The sequence below is a fragment of the Eptesicus fuscus genome, chromosome 7, assembly GCF_027574615.1.
Source record: "Eptesicus fuscus isolate TK198812 chromosome 7, DD_ASM_mEF_20220401, whole genome shotgun sequence".
Classification (NCBI taxonomy): Eukaryota; Metazoa; Chordata; class Mammalia; order Chiroptera; family Vespertilionidae; genus Eptesicus; species Eptesicus fuscus.
This window is the reverse complement of record NC_072479.1, coordinates 23,797,224-23,815,164: the sequence shown is the minus strand read 5'-3', so window position 1 is coordinate 23,815,164 and position 17,941 is coordinate 23,797,224. Positions and strand designations below refer to the sequence as shown.

At 38.1% G+C, this 17,941-nt stretch overlaps 1 non-coding gene across 1 annotated transcript; it reads right to left on the bottom strand.

Annotated features, from left to right (window-relative positions):
- Positions 1-10,407: 10,407 nt before the first annotated feature.
- On the bottom strand, positions 10,408-10,537 carry LOC114232344 (small nucleolar RNA SNORA65). The gene has a single exon (XR_003618389.2). It is a non-coding gene; the product is annotated as a small nucleolar RNA SNORA65 (small nucleolar RNA).
- Between the last annotated feature and the right edge of the window lie 7,404 nt (positions 10,538-17,941).

Genomic DNA, 17,941 nt, shown 5'->3' with positions numbered 1-17,941 from the left:
TGTGGACTAACTCTAATGTAGGGGTTAATTCAACTTCCAAGTATGTTGATCCTAATTATACATTCAGGAACTATAGAACTGGGTATGTCTGTGGACTCATTAGGCTCAGTGTACATCAGACTTCAACTAGGACTCCATAACCACCTCTCAAATGTCCTTATTGTTACTCTAACAATGGGGCCTTGATAATGCTTCAGTTTTTCAGATAATATCAACTCCAATTCTAGGACCAACAGTCCTTGAACTGTCTGGAATTCCCCTTTTCCCAATGCATAATCAACCAAGTAAGTGGTCATAGTGGCTACGGTGACCCCAAATTTATGAAGAGTCAGGGAACATAATGTAACCTAAGCCATACAAATAAAAGACAGTGGCTTCTTTTGTATATCCTTAGTTATAGGACTACTGTTCAGCTAGACTTCCAGACACTGCTTAGTGCTGATTGTTCTAAAATGGAGAACTTGTGGTAATTTTTATGTGGTCATGAAAGGAGGGAACACAGCATTTACCTACTCTGCCATCTTGACTCCCCCCAAAAAACACAAAATCAAACTTTCATTTTTGAAAGATAATTTTGCTTGATCTAAAATTCTTGCTTGATGGTTGTTTTTGTTTTGTTTTGCTTTTGTTTTTTACTTCAGCAGTTTCATTATGACATTCATCTCCACTTAGCTTTTAATGTTTATGATAAATCAGCTGTTAATCATATTGGGCTTTTCTTATACGAAATTAATCATTTTTTCTCATTACTTTCAGAATTTCCTTTTTATCCCAACATTTTAATTATGATATATATTGGTATGGATCTCCTTGCTTTTATCCCATTTGGACTTTGTTGAAATTTTTGGTTGTATAGATTAATGTTTTTTCATCAAATATGGGAAGTTTTTAGCTATTATTTCTTCAAATATTTTTATGCACCTTTCTCAGTTTTTTCTCTTTTTCTGGTACTCTCACTATGCATATGTTGATGCATTTAATGGTGTCCCACATTTCTCTGAAGCTCTATTCTTTTTTGCTTCTTTCTCTTTTTCTCTGTTTTTCCCCCCATATTGTATAATTTCTATTTACCTATAGTTAAGATCACTTATTTTCTCTACCAGCTCAAATCTACTGGTTAGTCTCTGTCTGAATTTCTCGATTTTTGTTGTTTTTATATACAACTATAAAATTTCTATTTAGTTCTTTTATTATATCTTATGTCTTTTTATTTACATTTTCTATTTGATAAAACGTTTTCATCATACCTTCTTTAACTTTTAGACATGGTTTCCCTTAGTTCTTTGGACACAGTTATAACTGCTAATCTGTTAAATCTAACAATTGGGCCTCTCAAAAGCATTTTTATTGTCAGCCATTTAACAAAAAACTATGAGTGGGGATACATTTTCTGTATCTTTATATGTCATGTAATATTTTTTATTTAAAAGTAGACATTTTAGCTAATATATTGTAGTAACACTGGTTACTGATTCCCCCTGGAGGTAATGTTATTGTCATTTTTTTCTTGACCATTTGCTTATGTGCTTAGTGCGTTTACTGAACTTATTCTCTGAACTCTATTTCCCTCTGTTGTATGTAGCCTTTTATATTTTTGCTCACATTTTTTCCCCCGTCTTTTAGCAGCTACAGTCCCTGTGTCACTGTAATTCATGTATTGATCAAGGGCTGTATTTTAGTCATCTTAGTCAGTTAGATATTTATCCTTTGCCATTGAATTTGTATGCCTGGCCTAGAGGCTGTGTCATAGTTTAAGAAGTTTATAGTTTTTTCTGCATGTTCAGTCAGGGTCTGGTAGCTTGTTTGTTCCCTATCTGATCACACTTGAGAAGGCACATCTTTGTGCATGACCCCTACCCATGACATTTCCATGCTCTGTTCTAAATAAATGCATTTCCCTTATAGCCTTCTCTTCCACACAGCAGAAGCTCTGTGCTTTTCACAGTAGCTGGAGGTGGGGGCAGAGGCTGATTTCTCCTGGACTCACACCTCAGTTCTATAAGGGTACACTAGGAGGGAGGTTAGCTTCTGTCTTCCTGGCTTGCCCATTGGATATGGAACCTTTATTCTATAGGTGAACTAAGGTCAGGGCCCCAATATTCCTGCACTTTTTATGTCTGAATTAAAGCTTCTTTCATACAAGTAGGGGTCAGTTGAGTAAAGAGAGTTTTTGTTTCCTTAGTTCTTTCCACCTAGAATACAGTTTGCTACATGGAGTTAGGAGGCATGAAAAATACTCTGGAGGGGGAGGGAACCCTGGACATCTTAGTTGTATGTACCCAGAGTAAGATTCCATAACTTGGAGCTGAATGTGAGGAAAGGTACCAAGTAATGGCTCAAATTGTACAGACTCTCACTCTTCTTACTGAAATTTAGTATATTTTTTGAGAGACTATTTCTCTATTTATGTCCTTAGGACAATACCCAGAAGCTAAATTATTTTTTAAAATAATTTTCTGCAGTTAAATAGCTGTTTTGTAGGGCAGTGGATATGTCAAGTTTATTACTCTGCTATTACAAATTTGGGTGTTTTCTAATTTTTCTTTTTTAGTTTATTAATCTGCTGTTTTGCTTTGTTTAGTCTTATTTAAACCCACTTATTGATTTCTTAATTTCAATTATTATAATTTCTATTTCTAGAGCAGTGTTGCCCAATAGAACTTTCTGGGATGATGGAAATGTAGTCTGTACTGTTTAATATGGTAGCCAGTATTATATGTAACTTTGAGCTCTTGAAACGTGGCCAGTTGGACCAAGAAACTAGTTTTCAATATTATTTAACTTCAAGTAATTTGAATTTTAAAACCACAAGAAGCCAGTGGTTAACAGATTAGCACAGTTAGAATTGACTTTTTAAATAAATTCTAAATCTCTGCTGACATTCTTCATGTGTTTCTCTATTTTATTGCACACAATATAGTTATTTAAAGATTATCTAAATCATCTGTTGGTCTCTTTCTTTTGCCTCTTTTTTAAAAAAAACATATTTTTATTTATTTCAGAGAGGAAGGGGGAGGGAGAGAGAGATAGAAACATCAATGATGAGAGAGAATCATTGATTCTTTGATCGGCTGCCTCCTGCACACCTCCCCCAACACCCCACTGGGGATTGAGCCTGCAACCTGGCATGTACTCCCAACCTGGAATCAAACCCAGGACTCTGTAGTCTGCAGGATGACGCTCTATCCACTGAGCCAAACCAGCTAGGCTATTTCTTATATATTGGTCCTCTTTTTTTATCATGATAAGTAAATTTGTATTAGATTAAATTATAATTGCTTAGATTTATTAAATTAGACTCATTAGGTTGAAATTGTGGATGTAAAATTGTAGTAGCGCTAGATGCTATTATTCTCTACTAAAAATACTTGAACTTTCATTTGGAAAGTAGAGTCCTTTCTTCAGTACAGAAGACATTAGTTTTTTTTATTGACTCTATCACTTGCTAACTCTGTAGCCTTATGCAAATCATGCAAAAGATCTGAACCTTAGTTTTCTCATCCATAAATAGGCCTGATATTCATCTTGCCTAAAACAAAGATTGTGAGAGTGAATAACCGATGTCTTAAAGTTTTGTGAAACCTACAAGGTAATACAACTGTAAAATTTCTATTAGCCATTCATTCTGCATACATTCAGCACTATTTGTACAGGTTGCTTGGAAATAAAAACAGGATTATGTTGAGTAGAATTTGTTCGTATTTTTACAAACAAGTTACTTTATTTGTAAGTATAATTATTTCTGAGTAGTCCATGATAGAAGACAGTAACTAATTTCTAAAGGCCATGACTAGTTATAAAATCAGCTATTAATTAATGGTCTTACAATGACAAAATGGGAACAAATTTAATATTTTTAGTTTGTACTCTTTTATGAGATTTAACAACAGTAGGAAAGAGTGTGAATAGTGGCCAGAATCTTAGGGAAAACTCAAATGTTTATGGCACATTTTGAAATTTCAAGTCACTAAGAGAATAAACTTTAGAAAAACCAATGGCATCATGTTTGTTTTATTCTGCTCAGAAAGTAAAACTCTTAATTTTTAATGGACATACACTTCCTTGTTCCAATCCTCCAGTGCAGTACAAAAAAAAAGATCGTTCTCTTATCTTGCATTTTATTCAGAAGAAAAAATATTCCCTTGCACTTAAAACATCATTTTCCTATAAACAGAATGATTAACTTGATATTGTTCCAAATAATTTCTGAATATCTAGATAAGATTAAAGGCATTTATTTTTCCAAGCACATGAATTACTCTTCTCTTTTATTTTGCTCTCTGTCATTTAAGCCAAAAGTTTTTTATTACCCACTCAAAAACTGTTGCATTTCTGCCCTAAATTTCAGCAAGCCTTGAAATGCTTTGACATCATTTCATTGTAAAATAATTTTTATTTTTCAAAAACAAAATTATTTTCAAAATAAGTACATATCACAAGAGATATTCTTTTCAACTTACATTCTGGCAAATAATTGATACTTACCATCTATTGCTCTTCAAAAAAAAATGATTTTCTAGTACATTGACTACCAAGTTAAAAATGTCTTTAAAAATCTGCTTAAGATTTCCTTTCTAATCTCCTTCACAATGTGTTTAATGTGCTTGATTTGGGTAATAACATCCAGCACTCAGGAAAGACAGAAACAACTATCTTGATGATTCCCTTGGCACACTTATGCATGAAAAGAGTCTTGATGCATGAACAAAAACACTTCAAGGTCACCCTCTTGACCTTCCTTCAGATTATCCTTTTCTCTTAAGAGTAAACTATCATGCTTCCTCTCTTATAAAGATAACTGAGAGGTTAAAACATGCTGTTCTCACAAAGCCTAAACCAAAATAGCTATGTATAAATATTGATAAGCAATGGGCAATGGTTCTATAGCATTGGATAAATACACCAAATATCTTAGGCAGCTTCTTTTGACAGCTATTTACTTCTCTTCATTAATTTCAGCTTTAGAACAACTGAAAAACCCCAAACCCCAACAACCCTATTTAGAATGACATGCCTCTGTGTTACAACTTTTCAGCATGGCATGTCACAGAGAAATGTACAAATCAAAGAACATTACGAATATCATAGCAAAAATTTCGATTTAAAATACTCTCCAGCTATAGTTACTGCAATGGAAAACACACACATTTCTTTCAGCTATTATTTCTAATGTTGCTAGAGACGCACTTGGGGAAACACTTATCAGATATACTAAATCAGCAGTACAGATGTATGCCAAGAGACCAGCAGAAGCTATAATTGCAACCAATTTATTTTTTATATGCTTTGTTTGCAAGAGTTGATTGATGGCTACATTTTTAAAGATAATATATAACTGTCATTAATTAACCCAGGGTAGTGATACACATATACTCAAAAGCATGAAGAAGTATTGGCGCATATAAGCATATACATATATTTATAAAATAAGCAAAAGACTATTTCATGCTTGACTATTTACAGAACATCCTTTTAAAGTGTCATATTGACATTAATTCTAGATTTACATTCAGGAGATTGGGACAATGGGGAATGTCTTAAACTGGGCTCCTCAACCCTGGTACTAATCACATTGTGGGTTGGATGATTTGCTGTGAAGGCCTATCCTCTGTCTTCTAAGATGTACAGCAGCATCACTGGCCTCTCCCCACTAGATCCCTGCAGCACCCATGCTCAATTGTGATAATCAAAAATGTCTCCTGACATTGCAAGACGTTCACTGAAGAAAAAATTGCCACTGGTTAAGAACCACTGGAAAGAGCTGAAACCGGTTTGGCTCAGTGGATAGAGCGTTGGTCTGTGGACTCAAGGGTCCCAGGTTCGATTCCGGTCAAGGGCATGTACCTTGGTTGCGGGCACATCCCCAGTAGGGGGTGTGCAAGAGGCAGCTGATCGATGTTTCTAACTCTCTATCCCTCTCTCTTCCTCTCTGTAAAAAATCAATAAAATATATATATTTTTTTAAAAAAAGAACCACTGGAAAGAAATAAGGCAGAGGAATAAAAACACTTTAATATAGCACAATATTATCATATCACATCTAGGAAAGCTGTGGAATTTTTCATCACCCATATGCTTCCTGGCCACTCCATATCTATAGCAATACCCCAAATTTCAAATCTCTGAATGTATTATTTCTTGATTCACAGGAAGTCCAGTTTTTTATTTCCTCATTGCAATTTTCCTGAGTAATTTCTTCTAGGAGTTTTTGAAGAGGCAACGTTCTGACATGAACAGAGCTACTTCTTGTGGTTGTGCAGTCCTTCTGTTCCCGTGGTCATTCCTCTGGTCATCCCTGACCCCTGTTGCTCAAAGGTTGTTGTTCATGTAATTGCCAGTGCTGCCACAGATAGTATCCATGTTTCATGTGCCCATCAAAAACAAATGTCATTCCTTTACATGACCAGTTGTTTCAAATGTTTTCTCATAGCAGGTAGTTGGGCCCCTGGTAGATTCTTCCTTTAGTCTACATCATTCTCTTTCTTAGCAAATGGGCCTCCCAAGCGGCAGTGTCAGGGGATTGTGAGGCCTAGTCTCATGTTCTCCCTGAAAACATTATTGCTCTTTCCAAACTCAGGTTCTTCTGCTCTACTTATACACTCTCTGACTTAGTTTTTACTTGGATATTTTTGTCATAGAGTCCATTGTGCCTCACATATCAAAATCTATTACTGGAAATCTGTTGCTGTGCTCTAGGACATTCCAAAGCAATTCAGACGCTTGTTGATCAAACCATGAGCATCAGAGGCTGGCTCTTCCCAGGAATCGAGAAGAAGCTTACATGTATTAATGAGATATAACTTCTAATTTCATCTAATAGAAGTCTTATATCTGACAAAGCTTTAAATATTCTGTTATATATTTTTATTTTATATAGTATATAATATAAAGCTAGCAACTTTAATGTTTTGTTATAATAGTTTTGATGGAATATTACAAATATGACTATCATCCCCTAATTAATATTTGAGTGTTATTTAAAAATTCAATTTTTTAAAAACTTGACATATTTCTAAATTTATCTAACAGAATGCACAGATGAAAGACAGAATAATACAGGCAGTCTCCACTTTGTGTGGCTTGGTGTTAACTAAAACTGGTGTTTATCAGACTGTGCCCTCACTTTGCACAGTTTCATGGTAACTGAGGAACCGTGCAGATTAAGGAAACATTTCTGACATACATGTTTCACAGAATGCACAGTACTGTGCAAAACTGTATTGAATAATGAAGGAGGACTTGTCTGTTACATATAAAAACACAAGACACAGCACTAGAAATAAAATACAATAGTCCCTACATAAGAATCGATAACTAGTGCTGTGAAAAAAGTAATAGAGGAGCATCCAGTAAAATTTAGTTTAAAGGAATTGATTTCCTTTCCTTCGGACTTGGATCATACATACTGTCATCATTAATTTCACACATGACTCTTTTTCATTTAATCACTTGCTCAATATCATATACTTATTTATAATACTAGAGGCCCAGTGCGCACGAAATCATGTGTGGTTAGGGTCCCTAGGCCTAGCCTGGCCTCCGTCGCATGGCCTCTGCCGCCCTGTGACACTTGATGCTCCCTGCCCTGGGACGCTCACTGCTCCGCGAGGCTCACCCCGCCCCTTGACTGCTCCACAAAACTTGCTGCCACCCCATGAAGCTTGCCCTGGATGCTCCGCAAAACTCCCCTGCCCTGCGACTGCTTTGCGGAACTTGCTGCCGCCTGGGTGACTGCTCTGCTAAGCTCATGGCCACTCTGCAAAGCAGCCCGCCACCGCTGCTCAACAGTCCCCAGTCCCGTCCAGCCACCAGCCCCCCCCTCATGGTGAGCAGCTCGGGGGCAAGGGGAGAGGGGGGACAAAGAGGTGCTTCATGCACTTCATGGTGACCGGTTGCCCCTTAGGTCGTGAGGCCACCTAGCTCCTTATATATATTAGGATAACTAGAGGCCTGGTGCATGACATTCGTGTACTGGGGTGGGGGCGGGGGGGGGGGGGGGTTCCTCAGCCCAGACTGTGCCCTTTCGTGCAGTCGGACAACCTTAGCGTTGCTGTGGAGGCTGGAGAGGCTCCTGCCACTGAAGCTGAGCTTGCCAGAGGTGAGCCAGGCTTCTGGCTGAGCGGCACTCCCCTTGTGGGAGCGCACTGACCAACAAGGGGCCGCTCCTGCATTGAGTGTCTGCCCCCTGGTGGTCAGTGCACATCATAGCGACCAATCCTTTCACCGTTTGGTCAATTTGCATATTAGTTTTTTATTATATAGGATAAGTACCTATGAAATTACAACCCAAGCCAAGAATGTGAAGAGTATAGAATCTTATTCTTTTCTAAATATTCCTCACCCACTACCCTTAGTGAGAGAGTGAATGGTTGAATACATTTTGAAATGTTATGCAATCCTTAAACATAATGAATTAAAACTATACTAACTTTCTTGTTTTTATTCCCCATAGATAATTATTGAGTGTAAAATGCAGACACAGAAAAATGTATATGTTATGATTATATATTTCTAAAAAAGTTAGTTGTACTTTAATTTTTTAAAATATGTTTTTATTGACTTTAGAGAGAGAGAGAAAGGAAGAGAGAGAGAAAGAGAAACATTGATCTGTGAGAGAAACATTGATCTGCTACCTCATGCATGCCCCCTAGCAGGGATTGAACCTGCTGTACATGTACTTTGACCCATAATCAAACCTGTGACCTCTTGGTGCATGGGATGACTCTCAACCAACTAAGCCACACCGGCTAGGGCTAGTTGTACTTTAAATGTATGTTTACATTTATGTGTATTCATAGGTGTATTATTATGGAAGCAAGGAAATGTATATGAAGAATATATACTAGTTTGCTAATATGGGTTACTCAGAGTTGTTAGGGATGTACATTACATGAATAGAGTAAGGGGAGGGAAAGTTGGAGGAGGCAAACAAAAGGAGAAATACACATGTATGAAGTCACATTTATAGATGTGTGTAAAATTATATGTCTATATAATAAATTAAGATGATAAAAGAAAAAATAATGGCACAAGCTCTAAATTTCAATAGAAAAACAGATTAAATAAATCCCAGGAGAAAGTTGTGGAAAAGCTTGTTAGCTCATATCTTCATGCAGAAATTGAACTTATATCATTAGTGCCAGTGGAAAATAATTAATATAATTGATTAAGCCCAGGCACGATCAATATCAGATCATATCACAAGACATAATTGAAGATACAAAAATAATAAAATGTAAGTAGTGTTAGCTTCAATTTTGATACTTACTAAGGCTTAAAATTTTCTAGAATAAATATTCCATATCAGAGTGGTTTTTTTCCATAACTATCAAGTCAAAGAGAAAAAAAACATCACTCTAACTAATCAATCCTTGGTGGTGTTTTCCTCCTCATTACATAGGCTGTTTGTGACAATATCACTAGTGATTAGTTTATTTCTGAAGCCTGAGCATCCAAGCTCAAAGAACATAAAAATCAAACAGGATATTTTTGCTTGTTTTTATAGGCAGAAATTCTTGCTCTAACAAACTGGTTCCCAGAGTGTGGTCCAACTACCCTTCCCTAAGACTTTTTCAGGTACTCAAGGTTAAAGACTTCTTTTGGAATACTACTAAGTCATAATTTTTTAAAAATATTTTTTATTGATTTCAGAGAGGAAGGAGGAGGGAGAGAGAGATATAAACATCAATTATGAGAAATAATCATTGATTGGCTACCTCCTGCACACCACCTACCGGGGATAGAGCCTGCAACCTGAGCATGTGCCCCAACTGGGAATAGAACCGTGACCTTCTGGTTCATAGGTTGATGCTCAACCACTGAGCCACACAGGCTGGGCAAAGGATCTCAATTTTTAGAGTGCAAAAGGGATTATGAAGCAAAATATCAGAAAACTATTGCTAGAATAATAGTGTGTTAAGCAATCTCCTTTCACACAAGACTGTCACCATTTAGGAGGGCATGTTTTATGGCAGAAAGAAATGGGGATTGTAAAGTACAGTTGCATTTATATACCATTAACATAATGTAAAAGCAATAAAGAAATGATCAGCTTTATTGATTAAAAGAGGCATGGAAGGCTGACAAACCTACAGCCAACATCATACTCAATGGGCAAAAACTAACACCATTTTACCTAAGAACAAGAATGAAACAGGATGCCCACTTTTAATACTCCTGTTCGACATAGTTCTGGAAGTGCTAGCCATAGCAATTAGACAAGAAGAAAAAATAAAAGGTATACAAATTGGAAAAGAAGATGTAAAACTGTCATTATTAGCAGATGACATGATACTGTACATAGAAAATCCTAAAGACTCCATCAAAAATTATTAGACTTAATAAATGAATTTGGCAATGTAGCAGGATACAAAATTAATGCCAAGAAATCTATGGCTTTTTTGTTGTTGTTGTTCCCATGCTTTCTGCACAGAGTCATCCACATGAAGAATAACCCTGTTTCCTAAGCTGGGGTTTAGTTTCAGCTCACCACTGGAATGCACCAGCCAACAGGGAAGTGGTCAGGTGCAGTGGCGGGTGGCTAATCTATGGCATTTTTATACACAAATAGTGAACCTTCAGAAAGAGAGATTAAAAAACAATCCCATTTACCATCACACCAAAAAAAATTAAGATACCTAGGAATAAACTTAACTAAGGAGGTAAAAGACCTATACGCAGAAAACTACAGGACACTGAAAAAAGAGATAGAGGAAGACATAAACAGATGGAAGAACATACCTTGTTCATGGATTGGTAGAATTAATATCATTAAAATGTCCATACTGCCCAAAGCAATCTGTAGATTCAATGCACTCCCCATTAAAATACCAACAGCATATTTCACAGACCTAGAAAGAACTCTCCAAAAATTCATCTGGAATAAAAAAAGATGCCAAATAGCTGCAGCAATCCTGATAAAGAAAAAAAAGTAAGAGGGATCTCAATACCAGATATCAAGCTGTATTACAAAGCCACTGTTCTCAAAACTGCCTGGTACTGGCATAAGAACAGACATATAGACTAATGGAATAGAATAGAGAACCCAGAAATCGACACAAACCACTATGCTCAATTAATATTTGACAAAGGAGGCAAGAACATACAATGGAGTCAAGACAGTCTCTTCAATAAATGGTGTTGGGAAAATTGGACAGATACATGCACAAAAACAAAAAAAAAGAAAGAAAGAAAGAAAGAAAGAAAGAAAGAAACTAGACCACCAACTTACACCAAGCACAAAAATAAACTCAAAATGGATAAAGGTCTTAAACATAAGACGGGAAACCATAAAAATATTAGAAGAATCCACAGGCAGCAAAATCTCAGACATATGCCAAAGCAATATCTTCACCGATACCACTCCTAGGGCAATGGAAACTAAAGAGAAAATAAACAAATGGGACTACATCAAAATAAAAAGCTTATGTACAGCAAAAGAAACCATCAACAGAACAACAAAAAAGCCCACTGCATGGGGGAGCATATCTTCTATAAGGGTTTAATCTCCAACATTTACAGGGAATTCATACAACTTAACAAAAGGAAGATAATCAATCCAATCTAAAAAATGGGCAATGGATCTAAATAGATACTTTTCAAAAGAGGACATAAGGAAGGCCAAGAGACATATGAAAACATGCTCAAAGTCACTAATCATCTGAGAGATGCAAATCAAAACAACAATGAGATACCATCTCACACCTGTCAGAAAGGCTATCAACAAATCAACAAAGGACAAGTGCTGGCTAGGATGCAGAGGAAAAGGAACCCTTGTGCACTGCTGGTGGGAATGCAGACTGGTGCAGCCACTGTGGAGAGCAGTATGGAGTTTCCTCAAAAAACTAAAAATGGAACTCCCATTTGACCCAGTGATCCCACTTCTAGGAATATATCCCAAGAAACTAGAAACACCAATCAGAAAGGATGTATACACCCCTATGTTCATAGCAGCACAATTCACCATAGCTAAGATTTGGAAACAGCCTAAGTGCCCATCAGCAGATGAGTGAATTAAAAACCTGTGGTACAGCCCTAACAGGTTTGGCTCAGTGGTTAGAAAGTCTGCCTGTGGACTGAAGGGTCCCAGGTTCAATTCCAGTCAAGGGCATGTACCTTGGTTGCGAGCACATCCCCAGTAGGGGGTGTGCAGGAGGCAGCTAATCGATATTTCTCTCTCATTGATGTTTCTAACTCTCTATCCCTCTTCCTTCCTCTCTGTAAACAATCAATGAAATATATTAAAATAAATAAATACATTTCCATAATTTTTTTAAAAATAAAAAACTGTGGTACATTTACACAATGGAATACTACGCTATGGAAAAAAAGAAGGAATTCTTACCATTTGCAACAGCATGGATGGAACTGGAGAGCATTATGCTAAGCGAAATAAGCCAGTCAGAGGAAGATAAATATCACATGATCTCACTCATTTATGGAACATAATGAACAACTTAAACTGATGAACAAAAACAGATCCAGAGACAGAAGCATCAATCAGACCGTCAAACCTCAGAGGGAAGGTAGGGGAGCGGGGGTAAGGGGGGAAATCAACCAAAGGACTTGTATGCATGCATATAAGCCTAACCAATGGGCACAGATACCAGGGGGGTGAGGGCATGAGTGGGGGGGCAATAGGGGGATAAAGACTCATATGTAATACCTTAATCAATAAAGACAAAAAAATTTTAAAAAGAGGCTTGGAAGGGAAAATAACAATACAAAATATGCCTTTTTTTTCAACTGTAAGATTGTTACTCCCATACACTATTTTTTTGGAGTGTAAACCAGTCAATTTTGGGGGAACTATGCCTATTAAATACACAAGTATTTTAACTTTAAATGAATTATGCCCCTTTTCTGTATGCTACCTATGGATATATTAATGTTGACCCAAGTAGGCAGTAAAAGACACAAACCACATTGAGAGCAGCACTGTTTGTAATCACACACACACATACACACACACACACACGAGGAAATCAAAGTGTTCATAAACAGAAAAATTCCACAATAAGTTATGGAATGCCCATTCCACGGAATACTATGAATAAAACTGAAACAAATAATATAGATTCTGTGTCCAAATACAACTATTATAATTATGATTATTACATTAGAGACATTTAAATATGGCATACAACAGTATGAGTAGTAGATTATACACATATATTAAAAAATTCATATGGATTCCAGGATGGCCACAGAGTAAGTGGAAACTATATTAATCTGTTCCCAATGCCAAACTAGATTGACAACTAAATTATAGAACAATCAACCTGAGTAACCACTGAAGGCTAAGTTAACTAAAATATTATAACCAAGGATTTACAGAAGAAGCCACATAGAGATTGGTAAGAAAGGCAGCAACAAGGAAAGAACTGACCCCCACACCCATCTGTAGTGGCTGAAAAGCCAGAGAGATATCTTGGTTGTATGGGGACTCAACCCCACACAAAAATCCCACACCAAGAGCAACAGAGCAATAGAGACAGGAAAAGGAGCCTGCATAGCATCTGATAGTGAAAATCAGTGGGGATTCAGTCTGTATGGGAGAGAAGAGAGCCTGCTAGAGATCCAAACACCACCATACCAGGGTTGAGTATTCCTGTTACAGCACCAGCCTGGGCATTACATCCCCTGGTCCTCCAACTACTGGTGACACTACTCTGCAGTGCTTGGGTCCTGCAGAGGGGTCTGCTGGCTGAACCTAGCAGGACCTTTGGGGCACTCCTTTTCTGGAAAAGCTCTTGATGAGAATCAGTGATTGAACTATATAGCTTTGGAAAGGGGAACATTCTTCCCCACCTCAAGCACACAGCTGGCACTCCCACCCCACCTGTCAAATTACTTAGCCTACCCTTCTACTCTCTGTGGCTCCAGCATGCTGAATTCAGTCTGGCAGAGGGATCAGAGTGCTGCACAGAGCTGGGATTTTTGGAGTATGGCTCCCAGGGAGGCTTTTGTCCAGGAATCAAATGGGTAGGAGCTGTGTTGTGTGGCTACATAGCAATGGGAGGAGATTTCTTGATAGCACCGGGCCCTCACTGCTTAGATCGGTCCCATAGGGTTCAGAATTTCAACCTTCGGTACATGTGGGAAGCTTTTTCCCAAGAAGCTTGCCTACAAGCTTGCCTGCACCTCCTACAAGCTTGCCTGCAGCACCCACAATGGGAGACCATTTGGGTCTACCTCTCTTCCCCCTGCCAAGTCACAATAGTCCTGCCCTGCTCTGCAAGAGGAAGGGAGTGGCGCTCAGAACTGTGACATTCAGATTATGTCTCTCTCAAAGGCTATTGTCTGGGACCAGGATAAAATGCTTGGACTCCTCTTGTGGCTCAGCCTATACCACCCTCAATGGAAAACTGTTTTAATATGTTCTCCCCAGTCCTGGTGGCTCTGCCCAGCTCAGCTTGTTCCTGCAGAGGGGAAGACTGGGTGTACCCAATCTGAATCTGTGGCATACTTCTCTTGGGGGAGCATGAGTTGAAGAACCTGGCAGAGATTGAGTGGTATAGTTCTGGAATAAGGCCAGTTTCCCCTTATTGAGTGACTGGCCATGTGGCCCCCAAGTAGGGAACCCACTAGCCCGCCCTACCAAGCTCATGACCTGTGGAAGGGTCTGTGAGGGACAGCCAGCCTTGGCCCACTCTACAATCTTTCTTCAGAGGGCTCTGGAGGAAGACTAGGCAAACTCAGGGATGTGGATTAACTGACAGGTGGAGGTAGACTTTAGAGAATCTTGTACTTTTTATAGGTCTGCCCCCAGCTCTAAGCTGGAGGAAGCTGAGCCTTGTACACAGACTGACTCCTCCAATGAAAACCCAAGCCCAGTAGATTCATCCACAAACAGTGAATAATGAGGTAGCATCAGACAGGTAGCCAAAGGTTACACACAATGCCTAACATTGACCTGTATTTAAACCCTGACCAAGTGAAACCAGAACCAATACTACCAGTGGTGGGCTTCAGACCACACCAGAGATCAGCTCAGAGAGCCACACAAATAAAACATCCAAAGGGGGAGTCCAGCAGGCACCAAATTCTGATGGGAATAACTCTGCCTCAGGGGGCAGTCCCTGTACAGTGACTCAAACATGCTGATCAAGGTTTAGAGGCCCAGTGAATGAAAATTCATGCACTGGAGGGGCGTCCCTCAGCCCTGCCTGCCCCCTCTCACAGTCTGGGAGCCCTCAGGGGCGGGAGGCGACCCGGCGATCAGGGGAAGGCGACGCCCCCATCACACCTCTGCTGCTGCTGCTACTGCCGATAGTGCAAGCCTCAGCTGGCCCTGGTTACCTGAGCCTTGGGCAGCCCTGGGTGGCTGGGCAGCCGCCATCTGAGGCTTGCCTGCACCTTGGGCTGGCCCTGGGTGGCTGGGGGGCTGAGGGTGGGTCTGGCCACATGCCTGACAAACCCCCCCACCCCCAGCAGGGCTGAAAGGACTGGAAGACTCCGGCAGGGCTGAGGGGACTGGGCACCGCCATCTTGTGGCTATGGGCACCACCATATTTGTGATGGTGTGATGGTCAATTTGCATATTCCCTCTTTATTAGATAGGATCATCCAGCTTGAAGGGTTAACTCCACCCATAAAAGTATCAACAGGATTCAAGACTCAACTACAACAAAAGGATATAAATAATCCACAAGAAACATTTTTGAAGTACTGAGCTCTGGAAGATTGTGCCACTGAGCCCAACAAGACACTTATACCATAAAGCCATCATAACAAGTTGGGAGTCATAGCATATCTACCTAATATACAGGCAAAAAAAATGGATAGACAAATATGCCCCCCAAAAAGAACAATAGAAATCCTCAGAAAAAAATTAGATGAAATGGAAGCAACCAAAGTACCAGATGCAGAGATTAAAACAATGGTTATAAGGATGCTCAAGGACTTTAGGGGAAGAATGGATGATCTCAGTAAGAATTTAAACAAAGAGATAGTAAGCATTAAAAAGGATATAGAAACCATAAAAAAACAGAAATGAAGAATCTAATATCTGAAATGAAGAATATACTAGAAAAATCAACAGATGATTATATGAAACAAAGGATCAAATCTGTGATTAAAAGGACAAGATAACAGTAAGCACCAAGCAGAGCATCAAAATAAAAAGAGAATTTTTTTTTTTAAATTAGGAAAGTCTAAAGGACCTCTGGGGCAACTTCAAGCATAATAACATCTGCATCATTTGAGTACCAGAGGGAGAAGAGAGTGAGCAAGGTGTTGAGAACCTGTTTGAAGAAATAATGGCTGAAAACTTCCCTAAACTGGTGAAGGAAAATGTCACATAAGGTCAGGAAACACAAAGTCCCAATCAAGATGAACCCAAAAAGGTCCACACCAAAACACATCATAATGAAAATGACAAAGATTGAAGACAAAGAGAGAATCTTAAAAGCAGCAAGAGAAAGACAGTTAGTTACCTTCAAGGGAGCTCCCATAATGCTGTCAATTGATTTCTCAACAGGAATACTTCAAGACAGAAGATGTTAGCATGAAATATTCAAAGTGATGAAAAGCAATGACCTACAACCAAACCTACTCCATCCTGCAAGGCTATCATTTTAAAATTGAAGGCAAAATAAAGACCTTCCCAGACAAAAATAAAAAATAAAAAAATAAAGGTGTTTATTACCACCAAACCAGTATTGTAAGAAATGTTAAAGGTTCTCAAAGAAGGAGAAGGAGAAAGAGAAGGAGAAGGAGAAGGAGAAGGAGGAGGAGGAGGAGGAGGAGGAGGAGGAGGAGGAGGAGGAGGAGGAGGAGGAGATACAGAGAGGAACATAGATATAAAGAATAAAATGGTAATAAATAAGTACCTATCAATAATAACCTTAAATATAAAAGGATTAAAATACATAGGATAGCTGAGTGGATAAGAAAACATGACCCATGTATATTCTGTCTAAAAGAGACCCACCTCAAAACAAAAGATGTTCACAGAAAAAATTATTTCATACATATGGAAATGAAAAAAAAATAGCTGGGGTAGTATTACTTATATCAGGCAAAGTAGACTTCAAAACAAATCCATAACAAGAGACAAAGAAATTCACTACATAATACTAATGGCATCAATCCAAAAAGAGAATATAACCCTTGTAAACATATATGAACCCAATACAGAAGCACCTGAATATATGAAGAAAATCTTGGTGGAAATTAAGGGAGATATTAGCAGCAATACAGACATAGTAGCTGATTTTAACATCCTACTGCCATCAATGGATAAATCTTCCAGACAAAAAATCTACAAGGCAACAGCAACCTTAAATGACAAACTGGATTAGATGAATTTAACTGATAATTATAGAATATTTAATCCCAAAGCAGCATAATATACATTCTTTTCAAGTGTACATGGAACATTCTCAAAGATAGACACATGTTAGAACATAAAATAAGTCTTAATAAATTTAAGAAGATTGAAATCATTAAAGATGCTTGATATGGAATGAAACTAGAAATCAATTATAACAAAAACTGAAAAAATTTAAACACATGGAAGCTAAATAATATATTAGTAGACAATCAATAGGTTAACAAAGTGATCAAGGAATAAATCAAAATTTACTTGGAGACAAATGAAAATGAATACACAATAACCGAAATCTATGGGATACAGAGAAAACAGTTCTGAGAGGCAAGTTCATAGCATTACAGGCTTACCTAAAGAAGCAAGAAAATTTTGAAATAAACAATCTAACACTACACCTAACGGAACTAGAAAAAGAACAACAAACAAAGCTCAGAGTAAGTAGAAGGGAGGACGTAATAAAGATTATAGTGGAAATAAATGACATAGAGACTAAAAAATCAGTACAAAGTTCAATAAAACCAGGAGGTGGTTCTTTGAAAAGATAAACAATATTGATCAATCTATAATCAAACTCATCAAGAAAAAAAGAGACAGGACTCAAATAAATAA